The sequence below is a fragment of the Onychomys torridus genome, chromosome 1 (genome assembly GCF_903995425.1).
Source record: "Onychomys torridus chromosome 1, mOncTor1.1, whole genome shotgun sequence".
Classification (NCBI taxonomy): Eukaryota; Metazoa; Chordata; class Mammalia; order Rodentia; family Cricetidae; genus Onychomys; species Onychomys torridus.
The window spans coordinates 80,657,813-80,685,173 of NC_050443.1; positions in this window are offsets into that span (position 1 = coordinate 80,657,813).

Genomic DNA, 27,361 nt, shown 5'->3' on the forward strand with positions numbered 1-27,361 from the left:
GAACACACATGCTCACACCTACAAACATATACACACTTTTACACAAATGCAAGTCCATACATTCTTCCCCTCTCTGACCAGTATACACATACCTCAGTCTGGAAGATCACATTCAAGTACAAATACCACACACACACACACACACACACACACACACACACACACACACACACACCAACTAATATCATTCTGCAGTTCAGCATCAAACAAATCTCAAGAGCTATAATAAACAAAATAAAAACCTAAACCTAAGTGCAAGGTCATCCTAAACTCATTTCCCAATTAGCCAGTCCCAGAACTGTGAGGGGAAATCTTATCTGAGCTTCATTCCTCCAGCATGCCTGTCCCTGCTATTTGAGGTCCCAGCTGCTCTCTGTCCTCACTCTGCACTATGCCTTTGTAAAGAGTTCAAAGGAGGTGGGGAGCACTAGGTTACCCTCCGCCACCATCCCAAGCTCCTTGCTTACTCTTCCCTCCTGGTCTGTCCAACATCCAAGACAGGTGCTGGAAGGGTGTATGTAGCAACCCCTGCTGGGTTTATATGACATTGTAGCACAGCTCTGTTGTACATATCATTCCCCAGCCTGGGCAGAGAAAAGGAAGAAGGCGTAGAAAACAAAGAGCTGGGTGCCCTAAGGACGGCCTTCAGGAGCTTCAGACAGCCTTTGGTCTGTCCACTCCAATCTATCCAGTCAAGGCTTCAAGGTCACAACCTTCCCAAAGCCCAACCAGCACCAAGCAGGTCTGACCCTCACTCAAAACCCTTGGGATGCGAGAGAGCGGAGTTCTGGTGGATCACAGCCACACATCCAAACTCTCAGCTTGAGATCAAGTCTTTAAGCCTGGGCCAGCTCTCCCCTCCCCTGACCTTATGTCCCACAGAATTCAGCTCTTGCTTTCATTGCCCCAGGCAGCTCTTATTCCACTGTTCGCTGCTGAAATGCCTCATCCCCAACTTGAATCGTCCATATCTTTCCTGTTCTTCAAGGCTAGTACTTTGCCATCTGGACCAATAACTCAGGAAAAGAGCAGGAGCTTTGGAGAGCTAAGGACCCTGTGCTCCAAGCCTGGCCCCACCCATCCCGGTGAGCAAGTCAGTCCCTTGAATCCTCTGCTCCCTCATCTAGAAAACAGCAGCCTCTTGGGTTTGTGGAGGGGATTAAAGAAGATCATAGCTGTGGAAACCAGGCTCACACAGCTGTAAACTTCCCTGTGCGTGTGCAACAATTCTCATTATGACTTAATCCTTTGGTCCCTGCTCCCACCTCCATACTCTAGCTAGCACACAGCAAGCTGACAGAGAGCAAGAAAGGGTAAAGGCTACTTCATCTCTGATTTCCCCAGGCCCCAACCCCTTCTAGGGCCTGCCAAAATCCAGCCTCAGCAGCAGGGTGTAGATTTGGCTTGAAGGAGGCTGGACAAATTATACTTACTGCAAATTCACACCAAACTACAATTCCCAGAATGACTCACAGGCTACCATGGATGTGGCCATAGGTTTAACCCCGTCCTCCATGAGCCTTTTCTTCCATCTCTGAAGGTTGGTCTCGGGCCAGGCAGGTACCTCCTAGCAAGGTGGTCCTATGTCCATCAGACACCTGCATCTGCCCACAGAGCATCTGTGCCTCTCACCACACCCACCGCCTCCTGTCTTCCCCACACACTGACGCTCTCTGGGCTCCTAGCCGCGGTCTAAAAGTGTAGGTGAGTGTGGGTGTTCTACAGTGGCAGCAGCTAGCCTCTCTACGAACACTCACTGTATTCCTGTTGCTAAGTCTGTGCTTCCAGATTCTTCACAACTATTCTGTGAGGACAGGAGGGTTGTTGCTACTGCGCCACTAGTTTGAGGTTCAGAGTGAAGTCAAGCAACTTTCCCAGGACCACATGGATCGAGGCAAAACCTTCATCTGTTTGCCATTTTCCCTTGCCTGTCTTCAAAGCTTCTTCTGAACCTGGAGAAGAGGAATATCCCAGAAGCCCCAAGGTTCGCACACCTCAGCTCAACACTCTTGGGACGTCCTCCCAGATATCAGACACAGATTTCTTCTGTTTCACTAAGTTTCAGCTGCCTTGAAGGGGGCAGTGAGAGGATGGCTTCAGGGACTCCAAGAAGTGGGTCACATCACTAGGGAACTGGCCTTTCCCAGGGAGAGAGCAGCTGAACAATGGGAGATAAATGTGTGAAAAGATCTGTTACTAAATATATCAATATCCCAAGAGGACTGAGAAACTGACAGGGAGCTTGTGGTCCCCACCTTGGAGGCCATAGTCTTGTGGGTCAGACAAGCCAGGGCACTTGGAGCAGAGATGAGGCCATCATGCCTGCCTGAGCCTGGGGCAGAGGGAAGGGGAGGCCAGCATGGCAGCAGGTGATGTCTCATTCTCGGAGCCTAAGCTGCCAAGCACAATGAGCTGATTTGCATATTGCTTTGCATTCATTTGCATGCCACTTTCTGGAAGGGCTCACATTCTTCCAACACTGCCTCGCCCTCATTTCTAGGGTCTCTGCTTATTTTGCTGAACACCCGTTCTCAATCAGTGTGGAGGCTTTTGACAGGCCCTGGACAGGGGCACTAGGAGCAACCAAAAATGTCGCACATTTACAAGAGCGCTGACATGTCAGAGACACCTTCGTGGCTGGAAGTGCCTACCTCTAGTCTGGCCTTGATTACGCGCTCCACTTTTCAGTGCCTCCCTCCCAGAATGCACTTCATACTTAGGCCACTCTGAACTCTACTAGTCCTGGCATCAGCAAAACCATGCTAGCTCTGCCTCCTGGTCTTTGCACACTGTGTGCCCTCTTCTTAGAGTTCTCCTGCGATTTGGCCAGTGACTCTTCCTGCTAAGGCTGCACCGATAGCCCTGGTACAGGTAGGGAAGGTGGCTCCTTCCTCCATCATGGTCATTGGCTCTGCCCATCTCCTTTAGGGATGCAAGGCTCAGCTGGGCAGCATTACCAGAAAAGGCTGCTGAATGAAGGACCCTCTGTCTCTCGGATCCATCTTCCTCTCCCTGGCTGACTTTGGTCACCGGCGAGAGGATCAAGAGTAGATAAAGACTTGCCTCCAGATCTTTCCCATTCTGGGACATTTCCTCTTCCATCAGTCCACTCACTCAGCCCTGCTACGGTTGAGGGAAGTTCTTCTTATGATCTATCCTCACTCTCTTTCAGGCCATGCTTGTTTCTTTATCATGGTTTCTTTCCTTTTTTTTCTCTTTTTCTTTTTCTTTTTCTTTTTTTTCTGAGACAGAGTTTCTCTGTGTAGTTTAGATGCCTGTGCTGGATCTCACTCTGTAGACCAGGCATCATGGTTTCTCAAGAAGAGTCAGGGCCTCCACTCAGCTCACTATGTATTTTCACTAGAAGCTGCTCATTTCCCTCTTCCCACCTGGGATGCTGCCCCACCTAGATGACTGACACCCCTGCATGCATGCACCAACTTAGGATAAGGACAATGACCCAGCATGGAGAATGGACATAAAGCCAAGCCAAGTACCCTGAGCAAATGGTCTCGGATTGCCCTCAAGGAATAGGCTACCCAAGCAGAAAGGGATGAACATCTTTGGGGGTGCGCAAGTCAGAAGCTGGACAGAGTGACCAGCACACTATAGAGAAAGGCAGCAACTGCTATGATACCTGAGATTTGGAGAAGACACCCTGTAGAGTAGGGTGGGAAGATAAGGCAGCTTCCTCCATGAAGGAACTCCTTGGCTGGGTGGGTAAAGGACTCACATACAGGAGCCATCACAAGGCCGCACTGCATTTGAGCCACATTCTCAATCCTGGCCCATCAGGGATCAAAACTGCAGGGTGAGTTGTGGGTTAGAGGGAAGAGTCGATCTATGAGAGCTCCCTAGCAGAGGCAATTTATCTGAAAACCTTTCTCTAGCTCTGCTTCCAAGCTGCTCGTGGGGGTGAAACTGGAGATAGACCCTACCAAAGTCGACCCTTTGGCCTGTTTGCTTCTTTTCCATCTCCTTTCTGGCTCCCTCTAGCCTGGCTGAGTTCTTTCTGTCCCTTGATGACACTGAGCCTTCCATACCCTACAATCTTTACACGTTGTTTCTGCTGCTCTTTGCCTGGGAGCATCCTTCAGGGCCCAGGCAAACATGTCTTCCTCAGAATCTTCCCCACACAGCTCTGTGACACTGTGTGGTGACAGTTTCCACTCTCGGCTCTCTCACACTGAACATGTTCTGAGTGTGAGAGTGGGGTCAGTGTCTCTAACGACCAGGTCTCGGGTACTAGGCAGGCTCTAGGGAGTCCCAGTTGATGAACAAATGAATGAGTGAGTGAGTGAGTGAGTGAGTGAGTGAGTGAAGGAACCAGGCCGAGGGGTCATATTTTACAGTCCCAAGTAGCAGAAGCAAGGGAAATGTAAGCCTGGCAGCGACATATCTGAGAGTGAGGCTCCAGTCCATTAAGACTGAGCGGGATACTGATGGGAGTTCTGCCCCCCCCCATCACCATTTGGCTCGATCCCAGATAAGCCATCAGCGGTCTCTGGGGACAAGAGCTGGAGTGGGAAGCAGGAAGAGTGGCAAGAGCTTCTTGGTGGGCAGGGGGAGCTGGGGTTGGGGCTGCAGGGAGAATAGAGGCAGCTAACTCCCAGGTGAGCTGACCCAGAGCAGCCAGGAGCTTCTAGGTCAGCCCAGAGAAGGCCGCCAGGGCCTGCTGAGGACCAGACTGAGGAAGAGGTCCAGCTCTAGCCTGGCAGCCAGGGGAGACTAGCAAGAGGCAACTCTGATTTCTGCCACCATGCACCTCAGCTAAGATCTCTCTCTCTCTCTCTCTCTCTCTCTCTCTCTCTCTCTCTCTCTCTCTCTCTCTCTCTCTCTGAAGATCTGCTACAGAAAGTTATGTTCTCATCTGACCCTTGGCTGACTTGGCTGACTGGGTCTCAGGCCTCATGGCTCCTCGAACTGGCCTGGCCCCTGCTCTCCTTTTCTGGACCCAGATTCCTGAACAAGCTTAACCTCGACAGTGCCATTGAAGGTTTCATACCCAAATATAATCATATCCCTCCACTGCCTAAATATTTGTATGCTTCCCCTGCATAAAAACTTTCCATGGCTCCCTTGGGGCCTCCAGAAAAAGCCTGTGGGATCTGGAGTTCAAAGTTCTGCAAGACCTGAGTCCTGCCCACCTGCAGTCATTTCCCACCACACATCTATAGAGCTTCCTCCCTGTTCTTCCGGCCAGTCCCACCTCACAGCCTTTGCTTAGCCGTTCCCAGGATGCACCACCTGTTAGCTTATGCTGCTCTTTATTGCTTCGTTATTCTCTAGCGATTCTGTGTCTGTGAAGCTTAGGAGGCCCCAGAGGGCAGGGCCATTATTGCCTATTTCTTTTCTGCATCTCTCCACAGGGTATAGAATGAAGTGTCCTGGGCTCACAGAGGTGGTCACACATTCAGCCACCTCCTCTCTCCCTGGGTAGGCCAAAGTGTCCCAACTGTGTATTCAACCGTCAAAGAAAAGAAACCCACACACATAAGTGGACATAAATAGGCACACACGTGTATACCAGTCTCACAAAGACCAAGATGCACACATATTCAGACACACCAGCCCCATGATCACACACCCACACCAGAACACGTAGGCAAACACACAGATCCACCTACACATACATTAAAAAAAAAAAAAAACAATTATTCAAGCATAATAGCACACAGATGTGAACACACCCTCAAGCAAGCAAGCAACATGCTTACTGAGTCATTCTGACAGAGCATACATATTCGCATGCAGGGCAATATGCAAACAAAACACGAATACCTCCTTATATACACACCACCCTGTACTCACACTCAGACACAGGCAGTATCCTCCCACATCCACACACTGGTTTCACAACCCCGTGCAGGGTGCTTCACATCCAACCCCAGGGACCCTAGAACCCTCAAGACCCCTCTACACCCAGGATGTCCCCTACACTCCACAGGTGCACACTTGCACGTGCACGCACACACACACACACACACACACACACACACACACACACACATTGCCACCTGCCTGTCACCTTGGAACTTCTCACAGTGGCTCCTTCATCTACACATGCAGCTCCTGTGTGTGTGGGTAATCACAAAGCTGGAGCTCCATGGCTCTCTCTACCCTATCCTGGGACAGATGATTTGAGGTGAAGTCGCATAAAGTAGTGCCCTGAACCCTTAATTCCTGATTCCATGGAGCATATCACCCTGATCATATTTTGTTCTGGGACCACCCTTAATTCATCATACATATAATCTCCTCCCCTTTTGTGGTGGGGTGTTATTTTTATGTCCGAATCTTGGTAGGTGGTTGTGTGTACAAGTGTGGTTTGTGTGTATGTGTGTGTACATGCATGTGTAGAGTATTATGCATATGTGTCCTAGTGAAACTGGGTATCTGTGTTTGCAAGTGCATGCGTGTGGGGGTCCTCAGGCCTATACTGCTGACTTAGCAAGGCCTCACCAAGGTCTGGCTTCTCATTACCCTCCATCTTGGGCCCCACCTGCCTGAAGGTAGAGGTGAGACGTATGAGAACTTGGGCTTTAGTGGTTATTCCGCTGCTCATGCATGGAGTCTGAGCTTCCCTCAGAGGATGCTGGGATCCCCTCCAGGCCATGAGGACCTTAAGGAATGGTGCCATTGTCTTCAGGTTCAGTGGCCAGAATCTTTGGCTATTGATTGAGAGACTAGATGTGTCTGGCAAGGGTAGGTTCTGTCCTCCCCAGGATGATCACACCTGCACCACACTCAGGGCCCTTTAGGGGCTCCCAGTCTGGTCCTCTATAGAAGCAACTACTGAGGCCCAGAGAGGAAAACTAAAATCACCCAATAAGATCAGGCTGAGAGATAAGGCTCGGTGTGGAGAGAAAGGTGTGTCTGGCCTAGAAGGTCTTTCCCTCTGCCCCTTAGGCAGTTGGGGCACCCTGAGGAGAACCGAGGCTGTGCTTAGCCATCCTCCACCCGGGTGTCTCCACTCCTCTGGGCCTCTGACTTTGAAGTTTCTACCAGATCTTCTGCATGCTGTGAGATGCCTTTCTGGGGCCTTGTGAAGTCTGTCATCCCACAGAACATGGGGGTGGGGGTGGAGAAAGGGGGTAGGATAGGAGGGGAGGAGGGGGGACTCCCTTCGAGAGGAGCTTAGGGATAGGTGAGTGTGGGGGAGGGCCTCCTCTTAAAGCCTCTTCTTTGAGCAGAGCCTTTATTTTAGGCTTCTGCTGTTTCAACACTGCAGGCTTCCCTACAACCCCTCCATGAGCTCTGGGTGCCGAGACAGTGCTGGGCTATGAGAAGTGCAGGTCAGCTCAGGATGCAGGGCAGATAGGGCAGGGGCTTCCTTGGGAAGCAAGCTCCGATTCGGGTCCCTGGGATAGGGTCTGCTCCCCTTATGCCTCAGGAGGCTACAAGTGGGCTCCACCTGTGAAGAGTTCTGTTGCAAACTCAAACTTTCAGTAGTAGCTGTGTGGAGGGGCGGGAGGGGGAGCTGTGTGGAGGGGCGGGAGGGGGAGCTGTGTGGAGGGGCGGGAGGGGGGCTGTGTGGAGGGGCGGGAGGGGGGCTGTGTGGAGGGGCGGGAGGGGCAGATGTGTGGAGGGGCGGGAGGGGCAGATGTGTGGAGGGGCGGGAGGGGGAGCTGTGTGGAGGGGCGGGAGGGGGAGCTGTGGGGAGGGGCGGGAGGGGCAGATGTGTGGAGGGGCGGGAGGGGGAGCTGTGGGGAGGGGCGGGAGGGGCAGATGTGTGGAGGGGCGGGAGGGGAGCTGTGTGGAGGGGCGGGAGGGGGGCTGTGTGGAGGGGCGGGAGGGGAGCTGTGTGGAGGGGCGGGAGGGGCAGATGTGTGGGGAGGTGGGGTCTCCTGGGCTCCTTAGCAGCTGAGCTAGGGCCAGGATGAGAAGTCTCTCGGTCTGATGGAAGGCTGAAACAGGGTGAAAGCCTTTCCTGGCACCAGAGAGAACTCTGTCTTCCTAGAGCTTTGGGACTAGAAATAGGTAGTCCAGGGCAGTTGCAAGGGCTTAGGAAGGCCAGGGAAGACCTGGGACTGGAGTGACTTTGTTGCTGAACACTGGCGGGGAAGGAACAGACCATCAAGGAGGAGTCTTGGGATGGAGGGGAGGAGGGCAGTGTTGGGGGACGACATAGGTTCTGGCTGGAAAGAATTGGGGTGGGAGAGGCGAGGAGGAGGCAGGAGTACCATGCCCTTCCCATGTCAGAGAATTCAGAATTACTTCAGCTCTGAGTGGGAGAGATGGAGAGAAGAAGAAATGTTTTTAAAGCTTTTTTTTTTTTTTTTTTTAAAGACAGAGTTTCTCTGTGTAACAGTCCTAGCTGTCCTGGAACTCTCTTTGGAGACCAGGATGGCCTTGAACTCACAGAGATTTGCCTGCCTCTGCTTCCCAAGTGCTGGAATTAAAAGCATCTGCTGCCACCACCACCTGGCTTAAAAGTTTTATTTCTTTTCTTTAATTTAAAATTTTAGCTTATATGTATTTTATTTTACTTTTTGTCCTTTTGAGACAGGGTCTTATTCCAGGGTAACCTGGAAGTCGTCACTGTGTAGTCAAGAATGACCTTGAATTCCTGGTCTTCCTGCTGCCACCTCTGGAATGCTGGGATTTTAGGCATGCGACAGACACCAAAGCCTGCAGAGAGAAGGAATGTTGCCAAAGTGTCCTCTATAAAGTCCTAGAAATTGCCTTGTTTAATCACCTCAACAAGCCTTCGAGGAGCTAGTACCATTTTGTAGAAAGAGAGCCGTTTCCCTGGAGGCTGTGTAACAGGCAGGGCTTCCCGAGCCAAGAGGGGCCTGTTGAGGTTCCTAGAGCAGCAGTGGGAAGGCGTGGGGGCAAGATGAACACTGAACCAGAGGGGAGAGTCTAGGCCTGGAGAAGGGGCTGCCCTGGGAGAGTGTGACCACCCCTGCCTGACAGTAGGGGTGAGGTGGTCAGGGATAAATACCCAAGCTCTCCCTTTCCATCCTCTGCTCTCCTGCTGGCACCCCACCTACATTAGCAGAGCTCATCTGGAAGTGGTGTGTGTGTGTGTGTGTGTGTGTGTGTGTGTGTGTGTGTGTGTGTGTGTGTAACAAGCCGAGATGAAGCTGCCACTAGAGGCCAACCACGCAGCAGGAAAGGACTGAACTTGAATCTGAAGGGATAAATGGATGATGGGAAAACCAAGTCCAGAGAGGGTAGAGACTTGCCCACAGTCCCACAACTGGTTGATCTCAGAGTTAATACCAAAGCTAGGTCCAGCCTTCAAATACCTGCTCGCACCCGGACTTTGGTGCTTCCTGAGGGTGCCCATATGCACTGAGTGGGTTGCTGTCAGCCTGGAAACTTCTTCCTGCCCTGCCTGCTGCTCAGCCTATCTGTGCAGCACTGGGAAGGGGGCTGCTGAGGAAAGCTCTTAGTCTCCAGCCATGGGCTCTCTACCCTACCATGCCACCTGCCTGAGCATTTCGGCCAGGCTTTGATGATGCCCAGGTGTACTCTACCTGTGTCCATCACCCAGGCCATGGAGATGGATTAAATGGTCCTTGCCCTGCCCTGTTAAAGACAGATGTGCCCAGATATGAGTAATGGAGTAGTTGACTAGGATGCTTCCTGAACAGTGATGCCGGGGAGGGGGTTGATCTTGGCTCACCAGAGGGATGTGGTGACAGGTGCAAGGCTCTGGGGAAGGAAGAAAAACCTGGTGATAGAGAGGCAGACATGGAATCCCAGCTCCCATCAGGAAATGGGGAGGGCTTCAGTGGGGTCAGGTGACAGTTACTTTGGGGTTAAATTGGATTAGAGGGATGGAAAGTGGGTGGTATGTTGACCCAGATGAGAGGTGAGAAGTCCTCCTGAGGACTGGCTGAAGACATGTAAGGTGCCTAGATATGTCAGAGGGGTCATGCCAGCTCTACCCTGGCTCACAGGCCTGAGCTGTGGTCATTTTTCTTTGATGCTTCCAACCTTCCTTCAGGGATAATCTTCCCTGTTTGTAGGGACAGCCCTCCCTGTCTCATGCTATCTGTGCTTTCCACTCTGGTAACACCCATCAACTTTACCCATAGGCCACACTCCCCATCTCTTGCCCCCAAGAGCAAAGTTGGGTCACTGCTCTTCAGCTCTTGATTACACTTGTGACCCCTGCAATGCCAAGTCCATACTAAGTTCTCTCTTGAAGAGCTTCCTCCTGACCTGAGGTCTCCATCCTTGCTGCTGTCCTGAGCTCTCCCTAACTTTGAGCTTTCTTGGGAGATGATTCAGTGATGGTGGCTCCCTTGTGATGCTGAAGGGTTAGGGACTCTGGCCCAGCCACCTCACCACGGCCACACACCAGTGGGAACTCACTTTTGGCTTCTGATGGGCCTTGAGCCTTGGCTCATTACCAGTGATAATTAGCTACCTTCAGCCCCACTCAGTGTTTGATGATCATTGGGTGCTATTGTGGGTATCAGGGTCCTTCTGCTGCAGTACCTGCTCAGCTCATTCCTCCAGTGGCTCCAGCAGCCTGGGCAGATGGACTAGGTATCAGGTCACAAACACACAAGGCACTGAGATTCAGACAACCAAGACCTAGGGACACAAACACCGATACAGGTTCTCAGAGATCAAAAGATGTAGCTCTCCCTACACAAAGAAGCTCACAGCAGACAGAGGCCACCATGCACATGGCATTCATTGCTGTATCAAGCAACAGATATGGGCTTATCTAAGGCTAATCTAGAAGCAGGAGAAGCAGAACAACTAGAAACATCCATGCACACAGTGCAGGCTCACAGACCCAAACAGACAGCCCGGGTGGGATTCAGCTCATGCATGCTGCACCCCGAGAAGCCTCTCATGCTTGGCATGGACACAGCACTACCAAAGTCAGACCCAGTTGCTTGGTTCCCACAGTGGCTCCCACCACAAGGGAACACATCATTCCCATTAGGGGAAAACCTTCCTTGATGATCCCTGCCTTTTACTCTGATATTGGTGTCCCCTCTTTCAGGGAACTCCCCAAGACTTGATAGGACACACACAACTTGATTGGCTTGCTCTTGTACAGGCCTTGTGTAGGTAACTACAGCTGCTGTGAGGTCATGAAGGCCTTGTCATGTCTAGAAGAGAACATTGCACAGCACTTCTGCCCACTTCCTGGCCCTTACATTTCTTTCTTACATTCTCTTTTCCCCAGTGTCCCTTGAGCCTTGGGGGTAGGTATTGATAGATGTCTCATTTAGGGCTAAGCAGACACAGTTGCTTGCTTTTGGCACTTCGACCAGCTGTGTCTCTGCACTAACTGCTGCCTATTGGAAAAGGAAGCCCCTCTGACCAAGGCTGAGAGCAGCACACATCTATAGGTACAAACATAAATATTTGGATGGCAGTTTGACAATATGCGCATTTAACCAAACAACCATGGTAGGTTGACCCCCTATGGCCTATGACCTCTGCAACCATGGGCTTTTGAACCAGTTTATATAGTGCCAAGCACAAATCCTCAGATCCATCAGAAAGCAGTTGGTTACCCCATAACACTCACACCATTGTGCGCCAGGGGCCACATCTTGCTTGATAAACTGGTGTTGTAGCATGCAGGGTCCACACTGAGTAAACTATTGATGTCTTTTCTCCCCCAGGGAGCCTGTAAAATTCTGGCACTATGAGAGCTAGCCAGTAGGGAGAAAGTCTCCTAGTCTGTTCTAGATTACTTTCTCTATGTCCTGCAACCAAAACTGGGTGGTGTCCTCAGCAATAGCATCTTAACACCTAGTTTGATGGGCAACCAAGCACAATGGCAATAGATTATGATATTCTACAGGCTTTGGGGGCCTCCCTGACCAATACATCAAAGGGGGATACTCCATCCCTGGCACTGGGATTTTAGCTTAATTATTACTATTTTCTGGGAATGGCATTGTTCACCAATGCAGAGTACCTCCACTCAAAGCCCCACACCCACTTTTTAAAAAAGATTTATTTATTATGTATACAATGTTCTATCTGCATGCATCCCTGCACCAGATCTCATTATAGATGGTTGTGAGCCACCATGTGGGTGCTGGGAATTGAACTCAGGACCTCTGAAAGAGCAGCCAGTCCTCTTAACTGCTGAGCCATCTCTCCAGCCCCCCCCAACCCCCACTTTTGAGACAGTCTTCCACTATGCACTGGCTGGTCTGGAACTAGCTATGTAAACCAGGTTAGCCTTGAACTCACAGAAATCTGCCTGCCTCTGCCTCCTGAGTTCTGAGATTAAAGGTGTGCGCCACCATGACTGGCTTCAAACTCCTTTAAAAAATAGGGTGCAAAGAGATGACTCAGCAGCTAGGAACACTTGCTAGTCTTGTAGAGGACCTGGGTTCTGCTCCCAGCACCCACATAATGACTCATAACTCCAGTTCCAAGGGATCTGTTACTCTCTTCTGGCCTCTGTGGGCATCAAGCATGCACATGGTGCACATTCTTACATGCAAGGAAAACACCCATATACACATAAAAACAATTTCCAAAATTATATATTTAAATGAACTTATAAAGTCCTGGGTTCCTGTAATGCTGTTTTATGCATTCTCAGTTTTGATTAACCCAAGACCACCTCCTCCTCATCCCCATTACCTCACTCCCATACCCACTTAAACCTTTCATCCCCAGTACCCCTCTTCTTCATATGAGATGCTCTTAGCCCCTCCTCCATGAAAGCCCCTCCCCCCCCTTGTGGCCCCATCTGGTTGGACCCTTTTCATGGCCATCCACCAACCTTGAAGGTATCATTAACTATTTCCCACATAACTTTTGTCAAATTTGGGAAGAGAGGTTTTTTTGTTCTCCTATGCCCAGCAAGATAGTGACTGTGGGTGTGAACAGGCCATTAAAACCAAGAAACTGGACAAAGGCTAATTTGAAGGGAATGAGTCACTAACAGCATCAAGGGGCCCCTGCTGCTCAGGGCCCAGAAGGCCCTGAACCCACAGCTGCCCCATTCTTTCAGACACTGTGGTTTCTTTTCTCTTTCCCCAGGCTGGCTGCCTAACCTAATTCCCTCCTTCCCAAGCTGGCCTGGCCTCCTACCAGCTCTCTGAACTTAGACATGATTGTGGAGTGTGCTGGGTTCTCCTCCCTTCCCTTCTCCTCTCCCCTCCTTTCCTCTCCTCTCCCCTCCTCTCTTCCTCCTCCCTCCCTCTCCCTCCCCTCCCCTCCCCTCCTTCCTCTCCCCTCCCCTCCCCTCCCCTCCTCTCCTCTCCCCTCCCCTCCCCTCCTCTCCTCTCCCCTCCTCTCCTCTCTCCCCCTGGTCCTCCCCTCCTCTTCCCCTCCCCCTCCTCCTCCTCTCTTCCTTTTCATCCTTTCTTCTGCTCTCTGCTTCTCCTACCTTCCCCTCCTCATCTGCTCACCCTTTTCCTTCTCTTGTTTTTATTTGCTTTGGGCCAGAGTCTTTCTATATAGCCCAGGCTGGCCTTGAACTCACAATCCTGTCTCCACCTCCCTCAGTTCTGGGATTACAGGTAGGCACCACCACACTCAGCTTCTGCTTCTACTTCTAAGCCCAGTGAAGTGCACTCTTGAGTCAAGCCATGGGCTCATAGGGCATGTCCTCCACATACAGCTTCCTACGCCCTGAAATTTAGAGCTATTGGGAAGCAGTGGGAGGTGCTGGTGAATGAAAGCCTGCCACATCTTAGTGGGGACCTGTGAGTCCTGCCTCCCTTGTTCCCGCACCTGTGGATGGGCATGATCGTGGCACCCACCTCATTAGGGCTGCTGTGAGGACAAAATGAGACCACGTGTATAATGGGCCTGGCATGCACTTGGGCTCCCTCATGGGCTGTGGAGAGTGGAAAATGAGCTAATGAGACTAAGGATGTGCAGGTGCACACAGGAGGTATCTGTCAACCTTGTTAATTGGCAAGGAGCAAACCAAACATGAACACCATGAGCACCTACTAAGCACATACCAGCTTCTCAGCCCCACCCCAGTCTCAGAACAGCTGTTCCTACTGTGGGAGCCTGGAGGGCTAGGGTGGGACTTCTCTTTTTGAGTGTTTAAAAGTATGTCTTTTATTGAGGTATGACTTACATATAATAAAACCTTTAATTTAAATAATATAATGAATTTTAATAAATCTGTAGTATGTAATCACCACTAAAATCAAGAAAGGAATTTTTTAAAAGATTTATGTTTATGTTGTGTGTATCAGTGTTTGCCTGCACATATATAAGTGTACAACGTATGTGTCTGGTGCCTGCAGAGATCAAAAGACAGTTGTGGGTCCCCTGGAACTGGAGTTACCGGTGGTTGTGAGCCACCATGTAGGTAGGTGCTGGGAACCAAACTCAGGGCCTTTGCAGCTCTTATGGAGCTGGCTCTTTGTCCTATTCTCCGAATGTTCTCTTGTGCCCATTGTAGTGAGGTGTGTGTGTGTGTGTGTGTGTGTGTGTGTGTGTGTCTGTCTGTCTGTCTGTCTGTCTCTCTGTCTGTTTGTCTGTCTCTCTCTCTCTCTCTCTCTCTCTCTCTCTCTCTCTGTGTGTGTGTGTGTGTGTGTGTGTGTGTGTGTGTGTGTTTTGACTAGGGCTGACTTATCACTGGACTGTGAGAGGTGCTGGGTTTTCCTTGCACTGACAACTTGGTAACATAGAGCAAGACTGCCCAGTATGTGCTGGGTGGTGCTAGGGAACTGATCACCTCTCTGGGCCTTAATTTCTGCTGCTGGTCAAGAGGAGGCCAGGCAGTGTAATGGATTCTTAGGGTGTGGCTCCTGATAGCAACTCCTGGGTATGAGGTTGGGGTGGAGTCTTCAGAAAGGCTCTACAAGGAGTAGAGGGTCTGTACTTGCACAGATCTTCTCCCAGTGTTCTCCCGGCCCCTGGTGGTCATATGTGGGCCCAGATTAGAGCAGGAGCCTGACCAAGAATGACTCTGCTTCTGCTTCTACTACAGGGGCCACCAGCCCTGGTCTTTGGATTACCAATTCCTTGAAAAGAAGGGGGCCACTCTTGCTCCCCAGTTCTAGAACCAAATATTAAAGCAATTATGTAACTAGCAATAAATTACTTAAAGTAGTGACTCACTCAGCTTAATTAGAGCGAGAGCAGGGAGGGATTAAGGTATTTTTAGAGTGCACACCTCACTCCCCCATGCAGGGTAGGGGGAGGCCTCAGTGCAAAGTGGGGGTGGATTAAGGGCTAGGAGGCCTGGAAGCACCCCAGGTGATGAAAACTGATCCCCTACCTGCTGAGTCCCTAACAAAGAGGCCAAGTGAGAGCTGTAGAAGGAGGTATTCAGGTCAAATTCAAGCATTCTTTGCAGTGGGCTCATTGGCTACAGGGCCGGACTATGTCTGTGATCCCCTCTCCACTTGGAAGGCAGACATAGCTTGAATTTAAGACCTACCTTTGATGGTCAGTAGCTCTGTGACCTTGGCAAGCCCCTTTGTCACCCCAAGGTTTTCCATTTCTCACTGTAAAATGGGCATACATTTTCTACTTGGCTTGAGTGCACATTGTAAGACCAGTGTGTGTGTGTGTGTGTGTGTGTGTGTGTGTGTGTGTGTGTGTGTGTGAGAGAGAGAGAGAGAGAGAGAGAGAGAGAGAACTCGAGTGTTAACACCATCAGATCCAAGCCTCCAAAGGACAGAATCAGATCTGCATCATTACTGCTGTATTCTGAGCTTCATTATAGGGTTGCATATCCTAGGTACTCAATAAAAGCCTTGTGTGACTGCATTCTGGTTTTGCACACATTCTTCTGCTCCAAATAGAGTCATTTCTTCCAAGGTTTGTTTTATTGATTAGTTATTATTTCATGCATGATGGGGAAGGTGGGTGTGCCATAGTCTGCATGTAGAGGTTACAGGACATTCTTGTAGCGTTGGCTGTCTTCCCTTTTATGGGGTTTTCAAGGATCAAATCAGGCTTGAGCCGCAAGCGCCTTTACCTGCTGAGCCATACCTCTGGCTCCTTCCTGAGGTTTTGGGAATGTAAGATGTGGAGAGCATTTGAGGTGCCTCATGTGTAGGACCCCGGCCTCTGCTCTCTGGGCTGAGAAATTGATGGGTTCCAATCCATCGGCAATCCAATTCCAAGACAGATTTCCGGTGAGGATAGGCTAGGAGGATTCAGCACCGCGGACAGCTCCCATCTGCAGCCCTGACCCTGATCTACCGGTAGTCCCAGTCCTACCCCATAATAGGGTATTGAACTTTCTCAAAATTAGGAGATGTGAGAGTAGGTCGGACATACTGAGGGCCTGGGGGTAAGAGTGGGGTGTAATTAGAACTGGCTGGGAGGATTCAGGCAGAGGGAACATCCAGGCTCTTGTAAAGAGGGTAATAATTCTGACCATGCATGTTCTCTGAATTAGAGTAACTTTTAATAGTCATCCATTGGTGCCTGGGCATGACATAAGGCCTTGCCTTCCCTCTTCCCTCTCTCAGCCCAAGTGACACACTGAGACTGTATCCTTTGCCTTATTCAGTGGCCTAGGCACCCAATCACAGGTGCTGGGGCAGCAATGTTTCCCACCACCACCTTCACTGAACTAAGTTGAACTGAGCTAGATACACAGTAGATACACAGTAGACAGGGAAAGTTCTGTGTTCCTCTTTACCTGGATTTGAAGGGGTGAGGTGAGGACACAGCTGGACTGGGGTGGAGTTTAATGCATGCCCTCCCCAAAGTCTAGAGTTCTGATGGCTCTGACCAGCATTCTTCATACCTTGAGGGCCTTGCAAAACTCAAGTGATGAATTTACGTCGACAGCATCACTATGACGACCATGTGCTGATCTTAGCCTCCACTGGTGCAGAGGCAGAGGCCAAAGACCCTATGGGCCCTAGGCCCTTGTATTTCTGTGTTGGACAGAGGCTATGGCTCAAGGGGTAGCAGAGGAGGGGGATGGAGCCAGCGCCAGGGCATGGCGCTGGGCTAGAGTTTATGAAGACCTCGAGAGCTAGAAGGACCTTGGCCATAGTTACTTCCCTCATCCTTTTCACTACTCCCTCACCCACCCTCTTTCTCTTCCTTCTACTTTGTTTGAGCCCCTGAACTAGATGCCTCGACCTTTTCTGCATTCTGGGGGAGCTGAGTAAGATGGAGGGACAGGTACAACCTGTTTAGAGTTCTGGAAAGGTGTGTGGTAGTCCGAAGGAGGGTCTAGTGTAGCTGTGCCATCAGCTTCTTGAAGGGATTCTGAGAGGAAAACCATGATCCAGAGTTGGAACACGGACGAATGGGGACAGCCTGAAGGTAGGGTGTATAGTAGAGAACCTGGGGGAAGTGTGCTGAAGGGGATCAGGGAGGAACATAGTTTGTAGCATGGAAAGGGACCCTGCAGGTTTTCATTGTTCCTTGCTTGCTTTTTAAATGGAAGGGTTTGTTTTAGAGATGGAAAGATGATTCCCAGAGGCAGAAAGTGACTTGCCCAAGCTTGCTTAGGTTAGTAGCAATAGACAGCCCTTTAGGCTCTGCTGGGCTCCAGCTAGGAGCTCTTGCTCCAGACTTGTTGGCTAGCATTTTCCCAGGTAACTGTTATTCTCAGGCTTGGCAGGGTCCATGGGTCACTTTGCTCTTGGTTTGAATGAAATTTGCATAGATTAGGCTGAAGTCTTTTCCTGCCTGTGGCAGCCTGAGGTCAGGCTGGGTCTGTAGATGGTGGCAGCCTGAGGTCAGGCTGGGTCTGTAGATGGTGGCAGCCTGAGGTCAGGCTGGATCTGTTGATGGTGGCAGCCTGGGGTCAGGCTAGTTCTGTAGATGGTGGCAGCAGGGCATCCAGGGAAAGGTCTGGAAATCAGCATTTGACAGTGGTCAGGAAGAGGTGAGGGCCAGAAATGGATTCACAGTGGATATTTGGAGCCTGTTGTGGTGGTACATGCTTTTTTTTGTCCTGCACTCAGCAGGCAGAAGCTGGGGCAAATCTGTGAACTTGAGGCCAACCTGGTCTACACAGGGAGTTCCGAGATAACCACTGCTGCATAGAGAAACCATGTCTCTTTAAAACAAACAAAAAAGCCCAGCTCAGGACTTAGGCTCTCTCTCCTTCCTCACTTACCTCTGACTAAATTTGTCATTTGTAGGAGATAAAGGTGTCCCTGTGCCCCTTACACTCTCCTTAGGGCTCTTTTTGGACCCTGGACTGATACTGAGCTGAGAGAGTTCAGAAAGAGTCCTTTTGGCCCATTGTCCTGATGAAGAAACTGAGGCCTCAAGGTAACAGTGACTCATTCAGGGTTGCACCGTGGCAGGGACTGGGCTGGGCCTGTCTACACTCTCCCCATCTTACAGCTCTCTTTTCTCTCCCCCATCCCTCTGTGCAGCATTACTGGGCCTGCCAGCCTTGATGGATGGCCCTGCAACTCAGCCTCCTTCCCATTCTTCTCCGGATACTGGGCTGTGAGCCTCCTAATCACTGGTCTTGCCTGGTGGCTGCTGAACCATTCATCTCCTACAGCCTTGCTTAGCACAGGCTCCTCCCTCCCCAGGGGGATGCATAGCCAGTTCCCCTCTTTTGTAGCTAGGCCCCCGTTTAGGGGACCTGGTAGTTAAGGAACATTGCCCACACCCCTTTGCTAGGGTGTTAGAAGTTTTCCCCAGCCTCTTAAGGGCACCTACACATGTATATCAACTTACATACACAGCTACACTAATAAAAGCATTTGAGTTTCAAATAAAAAATATATGGCAACCATTGTGGCTGAACTTCACATGTGTAGTTTTGTTCATCCAACTGTTTGATATTATCATTAACCTTTCTATATAGATAAGGAAACTGAGACTCAGACAGGCTAGGTAACATGGATAGCACACATATGTAAGAAATGGAGGAGGCAGGATTTGAACCCATACCTGCACAGCTCACATCTTGTATTCACAACTCCTGATCTACCAGCTTGCGTGCATATGCACCCATGTACGTGTTCATATGTGAGCTTGATCTACCACATTGATCCGTGCAGCATCTGTCCACCTGGTCCTGAGTAGTGAGAATGTTAAGCTGTAGAGGGGAATGGAGGTCACTGCTCCTAGGCTGACCCTTGGCTCTCACCCTGACTGTGACACTGCCGGGGGTGGGGGGTGGTGGGGTGGGTGGGGGGGGGGGGGTGGAGTCTTCATGGAAGAGGCCACCTGCAAGGCAGCAGAAGAGGAGGCTGGGAGACAGATCGATCATCCCTTCAGTATCACCTTCCAGGAACTAGGGCCCAGGGGAGGATGGCGCCATGGGTCGATTTTCTGGACTGTGGCCCAGATACAGTGTACAGTGTGTGGTGTGAAGTTGTTCCCCACCCACCCCCACTACAGAAGGGAGAAATAACCTCCCAGTTCCCAGGTACCTTTGGAACCTGCTGCTCCACAGCTCACCCTACCTCAAGGGCAGTTCTTGGGGACAGGGGTAGGGGGGATCCATGAGGTCTGCCTGACTAGGTAACTGGAGGGAGGTGTGAGCTGCAGGGAGATGGGGCCAGCACAGCCAGTGGCCTCCAGAGACTTCTGTGGGCAACTTAATAAAGTAATAAATGGCAAGTGTTCCACACCACAGGGCACATAGTAGGCACTTAATTAAACTTTATCTTGGTCCTCCTCCAGGAGTCTGAAAAGAGGGAGGCTGATGAGGTACACGGGTACCTCTGAGTGCACCATGCTCCCAGAACAGGCTACCAGTGCCTCCACAGTGCTAATTAGAGAAACAATTACCACAGGTTCTGGTAAAGGTTAGCATCGGATAGGGTCTAGCTAATTACTGTTACACCCTGCCATGAGGAGATGGGACTCTCCCCATGGAGGAGTAGTGACCTCAAGCAGGGCTTGGGATCTTCCCAGGCCACTCCATATCTTCCCTGGGAGGTGCCATAAGCAGACTTGGGGTCACTTCCTTCCTGGATGTCCCTATCTGCTATGACTTTGCCCAGACCCTTCCACTCACGTTGGCTCCACAAGACTTGGGTTTAAGACCCGGCTCAGTGCCTGCTGGCTTCTGAGGAGGTTAGGGCAAGTGGCTCCCCTTTAGGGGATCAGTCTCCTGTACCTATACCCCAGGCACAAGGAAGATTAAAGGAGACGCTGCCTGCCACTTCCCTGTTCCCGGGAGGCCAAGCTGTTCCGCCATCCCTGGCCACAGTATGAGATGGGCAGCTGTGTTGGTGTCTGCACGAGCTGCCTGCCTTGTCCTCACTTCCCAGCGTGTCCCCAGTGCCCTGAAAGAATCTGTTGTAGAGGAGGAAGGAAGGAAACCTCCGGGCCAGGAGGTTGGTTTCATTTTGGACTGTGTCATCTTGTTCAGGCTGTAGGGAGACAAGCATGCCTTGTAGGGAAGCCTCCAGAGCCTCCATGGGCAGCTGGAGTGGGACACAGGCAGAGTCGGGAGGAGTTTGACTTTATGTTCTAGAAGCCCGACGACCTGACGACCTGCTGTTTCTGACACTGCTTTGCTGGGTCCCCACAGGGACAGGACTGACAGGAGCCCCCGATCAGGGTCCTCGCTGAGGGTTTGTGTCTGGATGAGTCTGTGTTTAGGGAGCAATGGGCATGAAGCAGCACTAAGAGGCTGTGGATGTCTGCGTGACCTATGGGCAGATGGAGAGGGAAAATCCCAGGACTGGGGCCAGCTCAGGACTCTGGTGGCCTCGGTGCCCTTGTCTCATATTTCTGCCATCTTGTCCCCACTGCTGTCTGCTCTGCCTCCCAGTCTGGTCCTCATTGGCCTGCCCATCCCCTCTGTCCCCAATTTTCTCTCCCTTTATTACTGTCGCTGTATTGCCTCTTGCCTCTGCTTATCTCCTTCTGTCATGAGTCCATCCATCTCTGTCACTCCTCAGAGATGCTCCCCCACTCTCTGGCATTCAAGTCTAGGAGTAGGGTCTCTGAGAAAGCTGGTGCCTCTCCACCACTGGCCTCTGTCTCTGGCCAGGTCCTCTGCTTCTACCACCCCACACCCATCTTCCTGACTGTGCCTCTGCCTTTTAGTCTCTGGATTCCCTTTGTCAGGCTCCGCATGTTTCTCAGCTCTAATCTTTGGGTCTTGTCTCCCGGGCTCTGTGTGGACTTCACCTCTCTGCCTCCTTCCTCCCCTTAGAAACCCTGCACAACAGCAGACCCAAGCCTCCAGCTTGAGAGTGGATGTAGTCTGCTCTCTTGCTGGCTGCCTCCAAAGCCCCCGACAATGCCCTCCGCCCCACATCATGCCTTGTTGCTAGGCCTTGGGCTGGCAGCACCTGGCTTCCATAGCGACGGGTGCTTAGAAACCAAACACCACATCTCCCAGTCCCAGTACGGGAGTCTGTGCCTATCGAGTGACTTTGGATCAATCAGGAAGTGTGGCTGCTTCCAGCCCAGGAAAGCAAGGGAAGAAAGAATCATGGTTTCTGCCTTCTAGGCCCTGGGGACCACTGGGGTAGGAGAAGGAGGCTGCCAAGAGGGAGGCCCCTATCTCTTCTCCCAGAAGCCAGTCTGCTGCAAAGATCAGGAGCTTGGGAGCTGGAGACAGCTGGTTTTAGCTGGTTGTTCCACCATTTCTAGCTGTGTGGATTTAGTCAGTCCCACAGGTTGTGAAGTTGCACCAGCATCATAAAGATAAAGCCAGGGTGGGTCTGTGGTCACTTCTTCCCCCTTGAATTGGCAGAGAAGAGTGAAGGCTCCCCAGCAGGGGGATGGTGCAGAGGGGAGGCTGGAGGGTCTCACACATGCAGGGTGGTCAGAAAGAACCAAGAGCCTTATCTGGAGATAGTTCTATCGTAGGAGTACCACAAAGGAGGGACTTGGTCTACCGGTGGCGGCGGCGGCGGCGGTCTTGTCAGGTGCAAAGTGTAGCTTGAACAAATTCTCTTCAATCTTCAAGGCTCAGTGGAGAGTCAAATGTGCAAACTATTCTCAGTCACTCCTTGTCACTGGGCCCTAGGAATATGGCATCGACTGGTTCTTCCTGCCAAGATCTTCTTACAGAGGCCACCATGGCCACCTAGCCTAAATCCTGGGCTATGAACTTTACTGAAGGCCCCACATTGTGATGGTAGTGAGGAAAAATTGAGTGTCAGAGCGAGAGAGGTTCTCTTGACCCTAGCCTCACTTTGTCCTCTTACAAGGCCCGTCTTTAAAACTGAGAACTGTAAGGGACCATGGGATAGGAAGAGAGGAGCAAAGGTGGGCTTTGGGGAAGCCAAGGCCAGCAGTCACATGTCAGGTGGGCATTGGGTTAAGTATCCTGTGCCGTAACCATGGACACTGATCCTGCCAGGGAACTGTGAGGTCTACTGGGGGTGAGGCTGGGGTGGGGGGCAGCAAATGCTGTCTTTTCCTGAGCTCCTGTGTGTGCCTGGCTCTGTGGTGTTGCTCATGAGTTCTCTCATTTATCTTCCATAATCCAAGGAAGGCCAGCTGATCCCCCAGCTGAGAAATGAGAATGGACTGATGGTGCTTATTAGAGTGAGGTGTTGGACAGACTCAGTTCCTTCCCTGCCCCCACAATCTGGGGCTCCCCATGGCTCTCAGTGCTACCTGGGAGGGGGGTGTTATTTCTAAGGGTCTCTCCAGTTGCCCCCTTCCCATTCACTGCGTTCAAAACGCAAGCCCATAGACCACCAAGCTCCAAAGTCCATAGAAACCCAGATGTGGGAGTCTTGCCTATGTCCTGATGGTTAAAAAGAATGTTATGATCATGGGCTCTTACACGCTAAGGACTCCAGGGCTTTGGATTCATAGAATGTGAGCAGGACAAATGTTGAGATTTTCTTAGAACACAAGGCTGTACAACTCCTTGGAGGCTTGAAGCCATAGCCTGAGGTCTCACTGAAAGAAGGTTTCTAAGTTGTCTGAGCATGGGGCTTTGGGTCCCTGTGGCTAATATTGTCTTGCCTCAGTTTCCCAAACAGACTCTGTTCTAAAAAGGCCCAGGGAAGGGCGTGTTTTAAGGAGGGACATGTTGGTGACTGGTTGTAATCCAAGACACCTCAAGAACAGACCCGGCAGCTATTTAGGTGAGATTGTGCAGGCTGTAGGCAGCTACCTCAGATGAGGACCAGCCTATCCATCCAACATTCCTGCAGTTTAAGTTCAGGAGGATGCATCTTTTATGGTCCTCTCCTGGGGAAGGAGTCAGAATAGTCCCCTCCCCAATTCTTGTAGGAGATGCCAAGAGGGGGAGGAACTGGGGATCAGGTGGGAAGGGGACCTTCATCTGCATGGATAGGGATTTGAGGGGTGAGCTTCGTAGGGCCCAGTGATGGGCAGGAGATGCAATAAAGGGCACTCATGATGGCTGGGTTAAGTGAGAAGGCAATGAAGTCCAGGAGAGATTGCCCAAGGATTTCTCCAGGCTGCCTGTGAACTATGGTAAGGTTCCTGAGATAATGGGTGGAGTTGGGTATCTGAGCACCTTGAATTCACTTGCTGACCTGAGATCGGCCAGAGCTGAGAAGCCCCTTCTTCCCTTGACTGCCTAAAACTATATAGAAGATATCGAGGACTGCTCTGAAGGGGTCTGCCTCTTCTCTTGCCTGTCCACTTCCTGCTTCCCATGGGAAGCTGGACCTCGGGGAGAGCCAGGGGACAGGATGATGCTATAAGGGGACAACCATCTCTCTCATACAGCTGGGAGCCAGCTGGGAGGAGGGACGCACCCTGTCCCGGGAGTGTGCAGGCAGAGGTGGAGCGGCTAGGAAGAATGAGTTAGGCCAGGGTTCCAATGGGAGAGAAGGCAGCCTAGGGGGCTCTTTCCTGGGGGTGTCTGGACTTTGAGTAGTTTATTCAAGCAGCCTAATTCCAGATGTTCCTGAATCTCACAGAGGAGTTGTCATACCCTGGGCTCTGCCATGCCCTAGGCTTTACTCTCTGTGCCCAGACTGTGCTTGGGCATGAGTCTTTGTAGCTGCTGCAGGCCCAGTCTCTGCCTTGAGGAGCCATATCTGACTGGGGAGGCACATGGAGGAAATGCAGGGCTAAGCAAATCCCACTGAGGAAGACTGAACAGGCTGGGAAAATCCTACCCAATTCCCGGATGTGATTTTGAGCAATACTAGACCAAGCCTAGTTCTGGAAGCTGAGGTCACTGTAGTGAGCAAAACAAAAACATCCCATCACAGGAGCTGACAGCATTGTGGGGGTGGGGGAGAAGCTCCTCCAGACAGTTGAAGGGATGTAGAAGGCAGTGGGCACCACAGGGCACAGCTTCCCCCAGGCTGAAGGGCTTGGCAGGGATTCCAGCTCAAAAGCAGGGTGTCCTCTGTGTCCTATGGGCAACAGGGATTCATATAGGTATGAGTGAGACCAAGGTTGAGTTGGGTAGGAGAGATGATCACATCAGGGTGGGCATTGGTGAGACAGAGTGTGACCACCTGCAGGTGTGTGTGTGTGTGTGTGTGTGTGTGTGTGTGTGTGTGTGTGTGTGTGTGTGTGTCTGTGTGTAGGAGCTCTGAGAATGTGTACCTGTGTCTGTGGGAAGGCTGATAGTGCTTGGGGGTGTAGTAATATGAGTGTGTGGGGCTCGGGGCAGCTTTGTGTAGAGGGAAGATTGTGTAGTTTATGGATGATAGAGAGAAGATATTAAGGTTTCTGGAGTCTCCTCAGCAGAGATGATGTAATCCAGCAGACTCTGGACTAGACCTCATGGTTTCCCTTCCTCATGGAGAGTCACCTGACCACCTGCTGCATACGAAACAAATGAGGATGCAAATGACATGGAAATGGAGGAGACTTGTGGTTGACCCACCCCAAGTGTCAAACATCGTCCCCAGCGCTTGTCTGTGATCAGATCCCCTTCCCGCCAGAGCTGCCCTACATCTGTAGCCATAGCCAGGGGACACACACACATGGAATAGTTGTCAGAGGTAGCACTTCTGTCAGGGATAAACTTACAAACACATACACACTTGTACACGCATTTGTACATACATGCCTTCAGTGTACACTTGTATATATACACAAATGCACACATGCAGGCATTTAGACATACATGCTTGTACACAGACATATATTTTTATACACACATACTCCTGTAGATAACACATGCACGACCATGTAAACATATACACAGAAGCTCAGGCATACACAGTGGAAATATCATCTCTTTACCATAGCATCCCACTTTCATACACACCATGCTCACACACCTAAGTGCAGAGCCTTGCATCACACACACACACATCATCATCATCATCATCACCATCATCATCATCATCATCATCATCATCATCATCATCATCATCCAGACAGCTAGGAAAGAAGATAATAAAGTTTCAAGGTCCTGGAGCCCCTTTTAGTTCATGGGCTCTGCCTCAGGTCATGGTAAGCCAGTTTCTCATTTGAGGAGCTGCCTGTGTTGGAAGCTGGTCCTTGTGCCCTGCCGTTGGCCTGGCCTGACTGGGCAGGAGAGTTGCTTTCTGCCTTTCTAGGTCTGCTTGGGTTCTCCCTTCATCCACCACAGCCTCCTGCACCCTCAAGAGATCCAGGTCAATTGCATTGCTCCTGAGAAGTTTGAGACCAGAAAGGGTCAGAGCCCTGCCCGGGAATACCAGGCAAGGCTCCCATTTGAACCTGTGGCTTCCATAGTCTGACCACAGTCCAGCGCAGGATAGATCATGCCTGGCAGCTAACAGGCTCATGAAGCAGGTCATGGTCCTGGGCATAGCATCACATATGGGTTCTATAGAAGGTCTGTCAGGATCAGTTGTGGGAGATGGAGAGATGTTGGAATGGGAACCCTTTTCTGACTTAACTAGATTCCTCTGAGAACTTCAGTGCTCACCACTGGCCTGTGGAGACACAAGGCAGGATCCAACAATCCTTGCCCTCGCTTATGGGAGCACTGAAAGGCACAGGGAAAGAAGTGGTGGTATCCACTTGGGTCATCTTGGGGGGGGGGGCAGTGGATGGAAGTTTTCTGCCTGTGGCTGGGGAGAACTGCTTTTTAAATATTTATTTACTTTTTAGTTATGTGTATATGTGTGTCAGGGGATGTGCAATGGGTGCAGGTATTTAAGGAGGCCAGAGGCATCAGATTCCCTGAAGCTGGAGTTACAGGTGGTTGGAAGCCACCTGACATGGGTGCTGGGAATCAAACTCAGGTCTTCTGGAAGAGCAGTACATGTTCGTAACCACTGAACCATCTCTCCAGCCCCAAGAACTGATTTTAAAAAATATCTCCATCCTCAGTACCTGGCATGAAATAAGTTCTCAACCAATGTCTGGCCATAAGTGAAGAAACTTGTCATCTTGACAGGCAACTTGACCTTGGAAGGGCCCTGAACACAGATGGGGTAAAGGTTGGGCAAAGTTTGAGGAGGAACCACAAGCTCCGGATGGGGTGAGGAGGTGAGCATGGCCAAGGATGAGCCTTGACTGCCATGCTGAAAGTCCAGATGCCACCTTGGATTCTGGCATAGCTAGAGAGGCTACGCTTGGGCCCTTGTTCTGCAGGCACAGAGGCTCATTCAAAATGTTAAGAACACTGAATATGGTGTCCATGTGACCAACTGAACCCAAGCAACGGCTGTGCATCTGGGAGTTCCATTTTTTTATGTACAACAAGGGGCTAAATCAACACCTCAAGCATAGGTCCTGGGTATGCACAGGTTCCAGGTGCTATCATGACTGCAGACACAAGGCAGTGCAGATCTTAAAAAGGCTGTAGTTCAGGTGGGCCCAGGATGACAAGCTCTCAGGTGAGTCACCTTTTCCTTAACTATCCTGTCTATGGCAGGGGTTTGGAGGAGCACCTATATGGGTCAAGTGTGCCCTAAGGTAGGGAGACAAGAAGAAGATTAGAGAGGCTGCAAAGGACACCTGGGGATGGGATTCCTGATGCCAGAGATGAGCAGAGGGTAGAGGCACTGGGAGAATCGGACCCACAGTGTCTGCATTGTTGGGGATAACAGAGTATGAGAAGTTCATTTTTTCTTACATGCCTTTTCTTAAGCATTGAGCATGATTTGAAGGTAGAGATAGTAGGCAGGCAGGGCTGAAATCTGCTCCACTGTTTACTAGCTGCATGCCCATGAACAATTTACTTAGCATCTCTGGGCCTTAGTTTTCCTTATCTGTGAACCCTGGCTAATGGGACTGTGGAGACAGGGCACCAGCACCAGGACCTCAGGCTGATCCCCAGGACACATATGAAAATGATGGTTGTGGTGGTGTCCCCTCAGCCTCGGGGAGCTAGAGGTTGGAGGATTCTTGGGGCTTTGCCTAATTGATGTGCTCCAGGCCAAATGATAGACACCATCTTAAAAAAGGTGGACAGAATTCTTGTGGATGGCCCCTGAAGCTATCTTCCAGCTTCTACATGCAAGCACTCACCTGTGCCCACTTGTATACTCACAAACATGCACACATGCATACACGCATACAGGCACACATGTCAGGTGTACTTTATGCTGAAGAGAGAGAGAGAGAGACAGAGACAGAGACAGAGATAATA